We start from the raw sequence: 16683 nt of genomic DNA on the forward strand, positions 1-16683 counted from the left end.
TCCTAAATCAATTTCCTATATAATCAACTTGTTGATCAAGAATTAACATCGGGTTTAAGGTATTTTAATCGGGTCGGGTATGGGTACTTGGTTGGACCAGGTTTGGAGTTATAATATAATCAGATTTACATTTAGGTCCTTATTGTTTAGAAATGGATACATTAACGGGTTAAAGTTTGGTTTGGGGGTTAAAATGAATATAAATGTAAGTTTATTTATATATATTCTAATATTAAATCAAAATAATAAACAATTAATGATAAAATAATAATTACTCGATAAACGTGATATTTTAATAAGATTTTCCGAACATCGAAATGGGTCGGGTAAATGATAAAAATATTATATTAATTTGAAAAATCCGAATTGTTACACCTTCACTGGTTTAGGTAGCGGTTCGCTATACTATAAAAAAATTGGCCTTAGGCAACCTTTATTTCACAAAAAAAGCTGCATTAGATGAAGTTGCATTAGGCATAATGCAACATTTTTATTAGATAATGCAACCGTTTCTTTCAAATGCAACCCTTTAAAAGTGTTACATTTGAAAGAAACAGTTGCGTTATCTAACAAAAAGGTTGTACTAGATCTAATGCAACTTTGTTTGTGAAATAAAGGTTGCTTTAGGCCAATTTTTTTGTAGCGTATGATGTTAATTCGTTAGTAGACACGCGTTATTTTCTATTGATATTTGTCACATGCTTGGCTTGCGAACCACTAAGGAAAAGACAAACATAAGTGATGTACAAAACGGTCTATAAAAAACCTAACCTAACCTAGACAATCTAGTTTTAAATTTATAAATCTAGACTATCCTAATGCTAGACCACTAGACAGGCAAGTGTACCTATCAACTGTATTAAAGCCTAATGAAGTTCGGATATCGAACCCAAAGGACACTAGCGACACCTAAACTAGACTCTGACTAATTACTTAAATAAATTGATTTAATTGATTTTTGTCCTTTTTTTATATTACTTAACTAATATTACTTAACTAATTAAAAATTAACTAAAAATAAAACTTTATAAAAAAATCGGGTTTTACTAATATGCGAGAAACGACTACTAGGTAATGGAATCCCACTAGTTAAATTAATAGTTAACGAACTTGACTTGGTTTAAAAACAATATCTTAAAAATATGACACTAAAGACCACTAAAGTACACTAGATCGCCTCCCGGCCTCACCATCGACACCCTAGAACTCTAATGACATGTGAAGCTTAATTGTTAAAGGTTTGGATCACCTCCCGATCTCACCTTGCCTAATAATACTATGGTACCCCGAAACTCAAATCACCTCCCGTTCTCTTCGAATACAATATATATTAATATAAAGGGGGTATTTTTAATTAACTTGAACACAACTTGTATCACAATAATGTAAGGGACATAGGATAACTCACTCCCGTGCAATTATTACCTAAACCCGCAAAAGACAAAGATGACACAACACTAAATTACCTCCCGGCCTCTCCAGTGAAAGAACAATAAAATCTAATAAACTTTTATAAATTTTTCCTACGGTTATTTCGACCATAAACCGCAAACAAGTTGAAAACACAAAGTAACCAACCTAATCATGCGTCTAACAATCACCAAAAACTATTAAACACAAGTGAAATAATTATTATAAAAATAAACTAGATTCAATTACTCAACAATACCACGAACAAACCAATTAGAAACTTTACCATAACACTAAATCAACCAACGTCAAATAATAATTCGTCAAACCATCAATCTAACATAGTACTCAACCAAAACCTAGACAGTATAACAAGTTTAGCTACTCATAATCAAATACGAAACAAAAGAAAAATAAACATTAAAGTTCATTGATAAAGAAATAGAATATAATTGACTTGCCAACTGATATGATTTATTCCTTTGTCGTTTGTGAATAGGGTCCATAGACCAAATACCAAAACACAATTATTGTATCTCAATTTCTTCTTTCTTTGATTTCCTTCGTAGCACAGTAGCCCCCAACAAATGGGTGGACCCCCGTTTTTGCTTCGTCTCTCTAACTCCTCTTTTTATTAATTCAACATCACTAACCTATTAGGCCTTGTAAAATTTGGATCTTAAGATCCAGCCCAATAAAATACAAACAGGGTCGGTAATTGCAATCTATCTAGTTGACCCAAAAACTGTTGAACACAAAATTAAATCCATGTTTCTTTTTGTTCGATTCTTTCTTTTCTTTCATGTATCTTCGTGTGGGCCCTAACAAAATTTCACACACTACAAGAAACTAGAAAGTTAATATAGTATACAATATTAATTATTATTTTTTTTTACTCATCAAAATATCATTTAATTTATACATGGAACTAGCAATCAGACGTTTGATTCTCTTCGGCACATTTACTATTAATAAAATAATATTAATATTATTTTTGTTATTATTTAATCATTTTAAGCTCATTGTCTTTTGAAACTTTTAATATTTGAATATTAGCCAAATAGAAGTTTATTCAATAAAAACCTGGCTTAAAATACTTAAAAAGTATAGGAAATATTTATATAATATTATGTATATTGTAGACCACATCAATAAGTCAATCAACTTAGCAAAGATGCATAACTCTTTCTAAAGAACCCAACCATAAGAATTGTTTTGTTTTATTTTTTTGAACGAATAAAATTTATAAAAAACTTACGGAGCTAGTTAAAAAATGCTAACCAAACACAAGTACACGAAAATAATAGGGTTTGAAATCCACTTGGTCTAACTTATTTTTGCCATTTTGTTCTTAGTTACAATTTAAATAAACAAGAAATGTAAATTAGACCAAATAAGCTCGTTGTCGAGTTGTCTTTCTAAAAAATTGTCTTATTTCTAATCTTCCAAATAACCCACCACATAGTAAAAAGAATTTCCTTTCACCAACGGTTTCTTCTTATTTGATAAATGAATTTTATCTTGACAAGAATAAACATTCTTAGGTTCCATAGTGGTTGGACCGACTAAATGAAGCCAAGAAAGCAATAACTACCAAGCTTTAGAAGCAACCCCCACAACATATAAAGAGAAAAAGAGTCGTTTTAGTGTCTCTAGAACAAAATAAACGTAAAATACACAACACATCCAACCCTTTATTTGAGAGATTGGATTTAGTTAGTAATATATTAAGGAAAGTAACCAAGTAAAAATGTTTATTTTTTAGGGACACTTAGGGTCTGTTTGGTATGAGGTAATGAAATGAACGAAGGAATGGAATGGACAAAGGAATGGAATGAAAAAATGAATGAAATGAATCATTACTATTCCATTGTCTTGTTTGGTTATCACATAGGAATGAAATGAATCATCACTTTATTAATTTTTTTTAATTAAATAGTAAACTGTTCAATCATAATATTTTTCATCAATTAATAAAACGGTTATAAGATAATGCGATATAGTAATAAAAGTATAATAACAATTATAACTTAATAAAATTTATACCATAATAAAATTTATACCATACTAAAATAATAATGATGATGATAAATAGCAATAATAATAGTAGGAGTAATAATAATAACAAAAATAATAATTATTTTTATTATTAATTATTATTATTATTATCATCATCATTATTATTATTATTAATAAAATTATTATTATTATTATTGATCATTTTTCATTTCATTCCTAGAAGGAATGAAAGAAAAACCACCTTTTGTTAAGGAATGAAAAATTTTATATATGGAATGGTTTACATTCCTTAGGAATGATTCATTCCATTAATAAATGATAACCAAGCATGTTTTCTTTCATTCCTTTGGAATGAGTCATTTCATTCCACCTCTCATTACTTCATACCAAACATTACTTTATTCCATCTAGTTTCTTTGCTATTCTCAGGAGAGACTTTCTTTCTAGCAATTTCCTTATTTGTTTTACCTTAAACTCCATTCGATTTCATAATCCCATTTCCATTGATTCTTACTTGAAGACCATATGTAATGATCGATTAGATAAAGCATTAACTAGCATTGCATCCCACACCCACATTATTTCCTGTATCTTATCTTTTATTAAATATTTTTGTTGTTTTCAAAATTGTACATTTCAAATATGAATAGCATGTTCATGCGTTAAACACACAAACATAAAAGAAAGTAGTTAAACAATCAAATTATCATCTGTATTTTCACTCTTTATGTAAATTATAAATCAGGGAAATTACTCTTATAAGTCACACTCATCTTCTCCCTATATAAACCCTTCTACCCTTTCTTCTTCCATTACACCTTAACACACACACACACACACACTTACTTGCTCTAATATGTCTTCCTCTTCATCTCTCTTCATTCCAATTACCTCTCCTCATGTTCTTAGCATCCACCTCTTCCTCTCGGTCCTTTTCGTTGCGATTTTCGCTTTCCTATTCGCCCCTGGCGGTCTCGCATGGGCTCTCTCAAAAGTCCGATCAAAAACCGCCATTCCCGGCCCATCAGGCCTCCCTGTTTTGGGGCTAGTGTTCGCTTTCACATCATCGTTAACCCACCGAACCTTAGCAAAACTCTCCACGACTTTTAATTCTAAACCTCTAATGGCGTTTTCGGTTGGCTTAACTCGTTTTGTCATCTCAAGTCACCCGGACACCGCCAAGGAGATACTCAACAGCTCAGCCTTTGCTGACCGGCCAGTTAAGGAGTCCGCGTATGAGCTGTTGTTCCACCGTGCTATGGGTTTCGCTCCATACGGTGAGTACTGGCGTAACCTTAGACGAATATCATCAACTCATTTGTTTAGCCCGAAAAGAATATCGGTTTTCTGCATGTTTAGGGAGAAACTTGGGTTATAAATGGTGAATCAGGTTTCATCTTCCATGAATATTAATGGGTTTGTGGAGGTTAAGAAGTTGCTTCACTTTGCTTCATTAAACAATGTCATGATGTCGGTGTTCGGTAAATCCTATGATGATTTTAGTGAAAATGATGGGTTTGAGCTTGAGAAGTTGGTTAGTGAAGGGTATGAGTTGCTTGGAATATTTAACTGGAGTGATCACTTTCCGGTTATTAGTTGGTTTGATATTCAGGGAGTGAGGAAAAGATGCAGAAATTTGGTTTCTAAAGTTAATATTTTTGTTACGGAAATAATTAACGAGCATCATGTTAGAAGGTTGTGTAATGGTGGTGCTTTGGTGGGTCACGAAGGTGATTTTGTTGATGTTTTGCTTGATTTGGAAAGTGAAAATAAGTTTACTGAATCTGACATGATTGTTGTTCTTTGGGTACGTTTAATTTCACATAATTTATTACACTTGTATATGCTAGATAATTATGATAATTATTTATTTTAATCTTTATAGGAAATGATATTCAGGGGGACTGATACCGTGGCTATTTTATTGGAATGGATTTTAGCGAGGATGGTGTTACACCCGGACATTCAAGCAAGAGCACAATCCGAAATTGATCTGGTTGTGGGGTCGGGTCGGCCAGTATCAGATGCGGATCTTCCGAACCTGCCTTACCTCAATGCAATTGTGAAAGAAACCTGTACACCCACCGGGCCCACTTCTGTCATGGGCTCGTCTTGCGATCCATGATACTCAAGTGGGCTCACACATGGTACCGGCTGGGACAACTGCTATGGTCAACATGTGGGCCATAACCCATGATGAAACAATTTGGGCTGACCCGGAGAGGTTTGACCCAAATAGGTTTATGGGTGAGGAGGTTTTGATAATGGGGTCAGATCTTAGGTTGGCTCCGTTTGGTGCAGGCCGGAGGGTTTGCCCAGGAAAGGGGATGGGCTTGGCTACGGTTTAGCTTTGGTTGGCCCAGTTGCTTCAGACTTTCAAATGGGTCGGACCCGGGCCTGAGTCGGATCAAGTTGACTTGTCGGAGTCTTTGAAAATGTCCTTGGAAATGAAGAAGCCATTGGTGTGCAAGGCTTTGGCTAGGGTTTGAGATGTGGCAAGATAAATTAATAACCGTAGTTAAGTTTACTATCACTATCTATTATCTTAGGAAGTAGCAGGAGGGTAGTTTTGGAATTTCAGAAAGTTGGGTGATGGATTTGAAATATGCATTTTGTACACAACTTTCTGTTTGGTACATATTGAGTTAATGGCCATTTTCGTCCCTGTGGTTTGCTACTTTCGCCACTTCAGTCCAAAATTTGTATTTTTGTCAATTTAGTCCTCATAGTTTTAAATATTAGCCATTTACATCCTATCCGTCTAACGGCATCCAGCTATGCCGTTAGTTTAAGGGTATTTTTGTCTTTCTCCTTTTTATTTTGAGTTATTGGTCATTTTCGTCCCTGTGGTTTGATACTTTTGCCAATTCAGTCCAAAGTTTGAAATTTTGTCAATTTAAGTCAGTTTTTTTCTATAACCCTAGAGAGCATTATCCAAGCCCAAAACAAGTCTGAATTTACTCTGTCGACAGCAGTAATCATACCCCCTCCTCTCGTATTTAGTTTCTAGACGGTTCCTAAACTCTCCCCCATGGTGGAATTCAATGGTAAAGTGGTCAAAGCAATTCCGTGAAACCGAATTGTACGGAAAAAACTAAAAATCGTTTCTTTGATGAATGCATAATATTTAGGGTTTAGAGATTAACATATCATAACGAAAATCTGGGTCGTAATCAACTATTATACATTAATCAACAAAACAATTTTTAGTTTTTTGTGTATAATTCGATTTCAGGGAATTACCTTGACCACTTTACCATTGAATTCCACCATGGAGAAGATTTTAGGAAATGTCTAGAAACTAAATATAAGGGGTGGTATGATTACTGTTGTCAACAGAGTAAATGCATACCAGTATTTGAGGTTGCTCGATGGTTTTGGGCTTGAATTATGCTCTTTAGGGTTATAAACAAAAAACATAAAAAATAAAAAAAACTGAATTAAACTGAACATTAAATTGACAAATTTTCAAACTTTGGACTGAATTGGCAAAGATATCAAACCACAGGGACTAAAATGACCATTAACTCAAAATTAAAAGGAGAAAGACAAAAATACCCTTAAACTAACGGCATAGCTGGATGCTGTTAGACGGATGGGACGTAATTGGCTTAAATTTAAAACTATGAGGACTAAATTGACAAAATTAAAAATTTTGGACTGAAGTGGCGAAAGTAGCAAACCACAGGGACGAAAATGGCCATTAACTCGTACATATTAGATCTTTATATGTGAATGTATGCCCTTATATATATGTATGTCATGTCATGTATGCCCCTTTCTAGTTATTAAATGATTATGGTCTTGTTTTGGGAAATCTCCATATAGTTAAATTGTATTAATTTGGTTGTTTGTTACTTTTAACCATAAATAGTAATTATCCATGTTTTCATCCAAGGTCTTTTCATCGAGCATGCGCTCGTACTAATGTCACACTCAAGAACATTAGCTAGTGGTGTAGAATATGATAGTACATATGTGGGCTATGAATATCGTGTCGTCTTTTGACGTTTCTCTACTTTTATCATGAAAATACCAGTTAGAAATTTCGTCAATAAAACAAAAATCAAAAAGAACATTTAGAAATGGAGGGTAGGTGTTATTAACATTTTGTTTGTTTATCAACTCCAACATCTATCATTTCATTCATCTTTATTCTTTCATGCTTTGTGTTTTATAGCATTTGCATTTTGAAAGGCTATTCTCTTTTTTATTGTCAACTTCTTGGCACTGATGTTACATCTTGGGTACATTTGGGATTTGAATATGCATAGATTCTTTCACCACACCACACCACACCCTACCCTCTCTCTTTAACATTTATTCCGATTCTAATGTTTCGTCATTTTCATATCTAAAATTCTTCGATAACTCTATAAAATTACAAGACAAGTTATTGATCCTCAGCACCATGATTGATGCAATGTGATTCTTATCATTTATGTCGTCGTTTTGTTTGGTATTGTTGACCCTTACTTTCTTCTTAGGGCATATTATGTCTTCTTTAAGAGTGTTTTGACCGTTACTTTCTTCTTTTCTAAAATTAGATACCAATTCAATATTTGAATGCATTACAAACAAGAGATTGAATTCTTCTTGTAGTGCGTCAAGATGGTGATTCATATCGGAACATATTCTATTGCCTTGATCTTCTAGCGATCAAATTACTTTCTTTTTAATAGTATTACATTCAGTGTCGAAACAACTATTCGTTAAATACGTTTTTTATACTTATATCTTTATCAATCATAGGATATGTTACCAAAATTGCTTGAGAGCATCTGTTAGTGCACGGTTTTACGTCTCGAGTCTTTGTAATTATCGTTAACGTTTTGTTTATTATTTATTGTAATATTTAGTTAAATTATTATCTAGTTCGTTAGATTTAAAGTCTAGTTCGCTAAGGGATGTTAGCGAACTAAGACATTAAGTTTATTCCCTCCTGATTCGTTAGGGGATGTTAATGAATCAGAGGGTGTTTCGTTTAAATTAATGTATGTAACTAAGAAGTGTCTGGTTTGCTAGGGATGTTAGCGAACCAGACCTCCTTCTATATATAGTGAACACTGTTCGCTGTTAATTTAAGTTTTTGAGAGTTAATTATCGAATCTCTGTCCAATCGTTCTCTCGATCTTCATTCTAATATTATACAAGTACTAGTATACATATACTGATAATATGTCAACACTTACAACACTAAATCTATAGTAATTATGAGCTAGATCTATATAAACGTATTAATCGATTATTCACAGATATGAGATCTGTTAGTGTTATAGTTATTGGATTGATACGAATTGGGTTCCAACAAGTGGTATCAGTGCTGTTGGTGCTCAATTACACTGGGTTTGGTGTTTAATTAGGTTTCGGTATTATTAGTTTTCTGTTTAAGTGAATTTGGACTAAGTTTATGTTGATTTGATTGAATTATGGACGAATTGGAGTGAATTCGTGTTGGTAAAGGTACTGGTATGGATTAGTGAGTTGGAATTGGTTTTGTGTGGATTGATTTTGGTTTGGTTTAAGTCTGAAACAGAGATCGGTTGTTGGTATAATTGAATTCAAGGAATGGAGTAATTGGTTACGAGATTCGGTGTTTTGGATTCGCGATTGGTTTGCGAGTTGATTGATAGGTTATTTGTGTAATTTGGTTAAGAATTGAGGTTGTATTACAGATTTATGTATTCTGGGTTTCTGGTTGAGTGTTCATCATTTCCAGATTTCTGGAATTTCTCGTTGAAGATTTGAAGATTCATGATGAATATGATTCGTTCTATTGATTCGCTATCCTGTTTACCTTGATTCGTTCATCAAATTTGTTAATTCGTTATCCATTTCAAGTAATTCGTTAGCCCGTTTGTGTGAGTTGTTAATTCGTGTTATCTGATTCGTCAATTGGATAAACTGATTCGTGTGACACGTGTCCACGTTGGGATTTGTGTCATAACAACCTTTGCCACGTGGCATAAGGTGTTAGAGTTTGTTACAAACGGTTGTAACAACCTGATTCGTTATAGTTGATTCGCTATCAACTGTAGCTGGTTCGTTATCTCATTTCCCTAAGTTTTTATTGGTGATTAGCTATTGATAAACTTTTAATTCGCTAAGCTGATTCTTGTGACTTGCTTAGTTAATTCGTTAGTCTGAATTTTTAATTCGTTAATCTTCTGATTCGTTGGTTGATTCGTTAAACTCAATTGTGATTCGTTAACTGATCAATCTTAACTTCGTTAAGATTTGATTCGTTATTTTCCTGTTCACAATTCGCTACAACTGTTCACAATTCGCTACAACTATTCACAGTTCATTAACCTTATTCGTTGTTTGATTCGTTACACCCTTGAATTTTAAAACTTGTCAAAGATGGCCGGTATGTATGCATTAGCGTCTCAAAATATGTTGATGCAACAAATGTTACAACTTGATACCGAGATAGGTTCACATTCGAAATGTCCAAGATTGATGAAGTTCAGTGACTTTGCCAAGTGGGAACCTCGGTTTTGTACCCATTTAGGATCAGTTCATCCTGATTGCTCATACTGATTAGATGAAGTCTATACTGTACCTATGATTGGAGATGAGACTATAGGTTATACACCTAAAGCCATTTCTCAATATTCAGTTGAAGAAAAGAAAGCACTAGAGATCGAGACAAAAGCTTATTCTACTCTAACTATGGCTTTGCCTGAGAATATTTTTCACCAAGTGGGTAGTATAAAAATATGTGCTTCTTTGTATCAACATATTCGAAAGAGAAGTATGGGTAACACGGCTGAAAGCAAAAAGGTGATGCTTAAGTTTCAATTTAGAAACTTTAATTTATTGAAAGGTGAGACGGTTGAAGAAATGACTACGAGATTCAATCACTTGATTGCTGAGATGGACAAGATGAGGATAGAAGTCTCTGAGAGAGATAAAATTGACACTATAAAGAGTGTACTTCCAAGTTCTTATTCCACATTCTTAATGGTTCTCAAGGAGAATAACTATTTCTTGAATGAAGATTTGACTGCTATTGAATTCTTACAAAAGATTGAAGCTAGGGAATATGATCTTAAGTGCCAGAAATCTTCTAAAGAAAGTCACGATCCTTCTTTCTATGGTGGAAGTATGCCTCTAAGTTCAACTATTTCTCCATTGACTGCTTTCCTTACTCTAGCTGTAAGTGAGAATGCAACTACAGTATATAGTGATCCAAGAGCCTGTTTCTACACAGCTGGAAATCCTGGATCTTCTGGTTTCTCTGGTTCATCTGGAGGATCAGGAACTTCATCATCTACAAGTCAATTCTCATCTCAAACTAATGTAAACATAAAGGAAGCTGAACAAAACTTTGCATTTTTGTCTGCCTTTATGTCTTCTTATGAGAATTTGGTGAGTAGCAAGATTGCAACAAGTGATTTTACCGATGAAGACTATGATCAAATTGATCCCGATGATCTTGAACTCATGGATTTAAAGTGGAACATGGTAATGATTGTTCGTAAGGTAAAAAGATTTATGCAAAGGACTGGAAAAGATCTTCCTGCTTTGAATAAGAAGTTGGGTTTTGACAAGTTGAAGGTAAAGTGTTATAATTGTCAAGAATTCGGACACTTTGCGAAAGAATGTGACAAGCCAAAGAAGGAGTATACTGGTCCTCGTGGTCAAAATCAAAACTCTTCTACACCACGGGTCAATGATACTGAAAAGAAACCGTCTACTTCTGGGTCACATGCAGTGTTAGCTGATGGAGGTGATTGGTCACAACGACTACTGTGCAATGATAATCAAGCTAATCTAGCTATGTTTGGGTTTCCTGAATACACACAAGATATAAGTGGAAGTGAAGTTTCTTCTGACGCTGAAACTGAGTCTGAATCTGATAATCAAAGTGAAGAGCTTCCAACTAGCTTTGCTTGTATGGCTAAGATCAGTGATTCTGCGACATCTGCTTGCATGGCCAAACAAAGCGAGGTTAGTAATTCAAATTCTAAATTATCATGTGTTGATTGTGAGTACAATAAGTCAAAGGTATACTCATTAAAACTTCAAAATGACAATTTGCTAAAAGAGATTGTGTCTTTGAAAGATACTTATAGGCAATCCTTGACCTCTCAAATCAATTCGAGAGAGAAAATTGAGGCATTGACTATAAGCAATCATGATCTTAAAGCCGAGTTATCTATGAACATGACAATGAATGACCATAAGTTTCAAGAAATCTTGAAGCATCGTTCGAAAATAACCGAGCATGAGAATGAGGTTCTTGAGTTAAAGAACAAATTGGGTAAATTTCGAAATTCATCGTTTTTGTTGAATGAAATTATTGAAGTTTCTGGAAAACAAATGGATTCTAAGAAAGGTATAGGTTTTGTTGAAATTCCACCACCATTTCACTATGATTATAAAATTAATCCTTTTGCTCTAACTGAAGAAGATGTTGTTCCTAAAAACCTGTGATTTCAGAAAATTCTAAACAAAGTAAACCTCATGTTAATTCTGAAACTGTTAAAGCCCAGTCTGTTTCTCAAAAATCTCATGTTCAAAGAAAAAAGGTTTTTGTTGAATAAGATGACAAGGTCATTATTGAGGATGTGTTTGAACCCGAGATTATACACAAGAATAAGAACATTCCAAGTTCTAATCATATTTTGTGCGAACCTCACGAATTTGAGGAAGCAGTGTATGATTCACACAAACCTCAGGTGAGAAAGGAAAATCCATTGAAAGCAAACTCTGTGAAGGCTAAGAAATCAGAAAAACCCAAAATTTCTGATGAGGATTTGTTGCGTTTCATCAATCCTAATGTTCTCAAGCCATCACCTGCTCATGTTTAAGTTAAAGGGGATGGATATGATGTTCACTGAAAAAGACATTCCAATTAGTGTCATTAAACCTGAACTAATTGAGAGTGTGTTTTACAATGAAACTTCCAAGGTTCGTGAACTAGAACGTCAATATGCTCAAGCGAAAACATCAGTTCCATCTGACACATTGACTAAAGCAAAACACGTTTTAAAACATGCTAAGAAAATTAATTTTGTGAAGTCAACTGGGACAGATACGTTGAAAAGTTTTTCGAACTGTTCTAATTTATATTTTTACTTGAAAAAGAAATCTGAATTATCTGATGAGTTCTCTAAGAGCATGACCAAAAATGTGAGTTATCATCAAAATTCTGCTTTATTCGTTCCAACTACCTCTCAACATCATCGTGTAGACATGCGAAGTTGCTTTCTTTGTGGTCAGCATGGTCATGTTGTAAGATATTGTAGTCAGAATAGCAATCAGAATCTTCACCCTTTTATCAAGGACCATTCTAAGCCGGTTCCTGTAGTAAAAGAGATTCTGAAACGACCAGTGTCGTATGCTGATGATACTCATATCATGTTTTCAGATGTACATCCTCGAAAAGTAGTTCATATGAATGAAACTCATGGTTCTGTCAAACCTAAATTTATTCCTACTGCACCCCTATGCAAGAATGAAAATTCAAATGTAGTTCAAGCCGCTTACTTAAGACGAAAGTCTAGAAAGCCTGTAACTTATTCCCAAGTTGTTGAACAACAATTGAATGCAGCTAAAGTTAACTTTTCTCAAGGAAACCAAAAGGTGCCCAATACCGAGGGCTGGGCTGCATTTTTGAACTAATCATTTTCTTTTGTGTGTAGGGTTCATCCAAGACCATTTCTGGTGAAAACTGGATCATGGATAGTGGATGTTCTCGTCATATTACTGGAAATCTCAACCTCTTATCAAACGTGAGAAATATTCAAGGGGGTTATGTGGCGTTTGCTGGGAATTCTGGGGGTATGATTACACAGGAAGGTGATGTGTCAAATGGAAAGATTACATTTGAAAAGGTTAATTATTGTGATAAGGTGGATCATAATTTATTGAGTGTGTCGCAAATTTGTGATAAGCAATACACGACGATATTTACAGATAAAGAATGTCTTATTCTGAAACCGGGTTATGTGATTCTCGAGGACATGGTTGTCATGCGATCACCACGATCAAATGATATTTATGTCTTGAATATGAATTCTAACGTAACTACATCGATCGAAACGTGTTTTGTCTCGAAAGAAACCGAGAAAGACTCCGTACTTTGGCACCGAAGAATGGGTCACATACATGTTCGAAAGATGAATTATTTAATGGCAAACGATTTTGTAGATGGGTGTCATTAAAGAATTTTAAGTTATCCGATCACTGTGTTGCTTGTAAGAAAGGCAAACAGAAGAAGAAATCACATCCATCTAAGGTATTGAATTCCATTGATACTCCGCTTGAACGACTTCATATGGATTTGTTAGGTCCAGTGAATCGGGTGAGTATTTCTGGAGACTGGTATTGTTTAGTCGTGACTGATGATTATTCGAGATACTCATGGGTCTTATTTATGAGTTCAAAAGATCAAACGCCAGTTTTGGTACAAAACCTTATCACTAAAATCGAATCACTATACAAACAAAAGGTGAGGAGAATTCGAAGTGATAATGGAACTGAATTCAAAAAAACGATATTGGATTTCTTTGGTGTTCAAAAGGGAATTCACCGTGAATATAGTGCACCTTATGTACCTCAACAAAATGGTGTTGCAGAACGAAAGAATAGAAGTTTGATTGAAGCTGCAAGAACTATGCTCGCTGATTCTAAGCTTCGTGTCCAATTCTGGAATGAGGCGGTGAACACAGCTTGTTACACGCTTAATCGGGTTTTGACTGTTAAACGACTCAAGAAGACAAGTTATGAGATCTTGAACAATCGAAAGCCTAACTTAAAGTACCTAGAACCCTTTGGGTGTCCTTGTACAATTTTGATGAAGGATGCGGGTAAATTTGAGGAAAAAGCAATCGAAGGTTATTTCTTGGGGTATGCATATCCAAAGAAAAAGGTATATAATTTTACATCTGGTTGTGTTGAGGAATGGTTCCATGTGGACTGTCAACGATACACTCCTCCTCCTCAAGGGAAAGGTCCTGATTGGATGTTTGACTACGATAGCTTATTTAATACATTTACTCCATCAATCGATCATCCAGATGAAGATTTAGTCCGTGTTTATTTTGAAGAACATTTCGAAATTCCAAGATTTGCAAGTTCCAATGATGTTGAAGCTCCATTTGTTGCTCCAAATGAAAAACCTGATCATGAATCTCCTGTTCATTATGATACTGCTTTGTCTTCATCTGATGATAATGCAATTGTGAATGATGATAATGTTTCATCTCCTGAATTGGGTGAACATTATACTAACTTATTTGAACACGTTGCTGTTTCTGAAAATCCTACTCTTAGGATTCATAATTACCATCCACAAGAAAACATTATTGGAGATCTTTATGTAGGGGTTCAGACACGACATCAACTTGCTTCTTCAAGTGACAATAATGCTCTATGTGCTCATGTCGACTTATACGCATCTGAAATTGCAACTATTGCTAAATTTACTTGTTTTCTATCTCAAGTTGAGCCTACAACTCCTCGTGTGGCTCTGCAAGATCCTTCTTGGGTAGAAGCTATGCAAGAAGAATTACAACAATTTGCAAATTTAGGTGTTTGGGATCTTATTGACAAACCTGCTAGAGTCAAGTAGGCAATTCCGACTAAGTGGGTATATAAGTGTAAGAAAGATGATCGTGGAGTAATTGTGAGAAACAAAGCACGTTTGGTGGTGCAAGGTTTTCATCAGCAAGAGGGTATTGATTACACTGAGGTTTATGCTCCAGTTGCAAGATTAGAGTCAATTCGAATCTTCCTGGCTTATACTGCTTACAAGAATATCAAAGTGTATCAAATGGATGTTAAAAGTGCTTTTCTCAACGGTGAACTTCATGAGGAAGTGTTTGTTCTACAGCCTCCAGGTTTTGAGGATCTTGATTATCCTGACCGCGTTTACCGATTAAACAAGGCATTATTTGGTCTACATCAAGCCCCGAGAGCTTGGTATGGCATGCTCGCCGACCATCTGACGGATAATAGCTTCAAACGTGGAACTGTTGACTGCACTTTATTTTATAAGAATATTGGTGATGATCTCTGCTCGTTCAGATCTATGTTGATGACATAATCTTTGGGTCTACAAACGATTCATTGTGTAAGGAGTTCGAGAATTCTATGCAAACCAAGTTCGAGATGAGTTCGATGGGAGAGATGAATTTCTTTTTTGGGTTGCAGGTTCATCAGTCTGCGAAGGGAATCTTCATTCATCAGACAAAATATGTGAACGATGTCTTGAGCCGATTCAAGATTACTGCCGCAAAAATCCCTTCTACTCCTCTTCCCGTGGGTCACAATTTATCACCGGATGAATTGGAGGATACTGTTGATCCGACCCTTTATCGTGCCATGATTGGTTCTTTAATGTATTTAACTGCTTCTCGACCCGACATAATGTTTGCTGTTTGTTTATGTGCTAGGTACCAAGCTAGTCCCCGAGTGACTCACCTGGCAGCGGTCAAGCGTATTCTGCAATATCTACGGGAAAATCCTGACATCGGGTTATGGTACCCCAAGATTATACTTTCGATCTTACCGCTTACTCAGACTCAGATTATGGAGGATGCAAGATCAATTTCAAGTCTACTATAGCGGGATGTCAATTCTTAGGAAGCCGGCTTGTTTCCTGGCAGTGTAAGAAACAGACAACGGTCTCCACTTCAACCACCGAAGCTGAGTATGTTGCAGCCTCGAGTTGTTGTTCCCAGGTTTTGTGGATACAACAACATATTTGCGACTACGGTTTGAAATTTCTTACTACTCCCATTTTGATTGATAATTCTGTTGCTATTAGTATCACCAAAAATCCCGTACAACATTCTAAAATGAAACATATCGAAATTCAATATCACTTTATACGGGATTGTTATGAAAAGAAATTAATTGATCTTGAGAAAGTGCACACTGATTTTTAAAAAGCCGATCTATTTACCAAAGCGTTTGATAAAACACGTTTCAACTTTTTGCTTGGTTTAAATGGATTGAAGACCCTTGCTGAGATCCTTAAATTAGGATAATTATCTTTATTTTCAGTTTTTATTCTTGTTTAAATTCCATTCTGTTTTTAGGTTTTAGGGGGTGAATTCTAGAAAATACAAAAATATTGTGTTCTGAGTTTGTATAGATAAAACCCAAAAACATTAGAAAACTTTTAAAAAAATCATCAAAAATAATGTGTTTTCTTGTTTTATTTAAAAAAAAAATCTGAAAAACCAAAAACATTTTAAAATTAGAAAATTTCAAAAAGATTGTGATTTCTGTTTGTAC

General features: G+C 34.7%; 1 pseudogene across 1 annotated transcript; it reads left to right on the forward strand.

Annotated features, from left to right (window-relative positions):
• The first annotated feature begins 4069 nt into the window (after window positions 1-4069).
• On the forward strand, window positions 4070-7246 carry LOC143598395 (cytochrome P450 78A5-like; annotated as a pseudogene). Its single transcript, XR_013147104.1, has 3 exons — window positions 4070-5236; window positions 5315-6073; window positions 7151-7246. The product of XR_013147104.1 is annotated as a cytochrome P450 78A5-like (transcript).
• Window positions 7247-16683: the final 9437 nt, after the last annotated feature.

Source organism: Bidens hawaiensis, unplaced genomic scaffold (genome assembly GCF_021521415.1).
Source record: "Bidens hawaiensis isolate Kalapana, Puna unplaced genomic scaffold, B.hawaiensis_p1.1 tig00050057_1, whole genome shotgun sequence".
Taxonomy (NCBI): Eukaryota; Viridiplantae; Streptophyta; class Magnoliopsida; order Asterales; family Asteraceae; genus Bidens; species Bidens hawaiensis.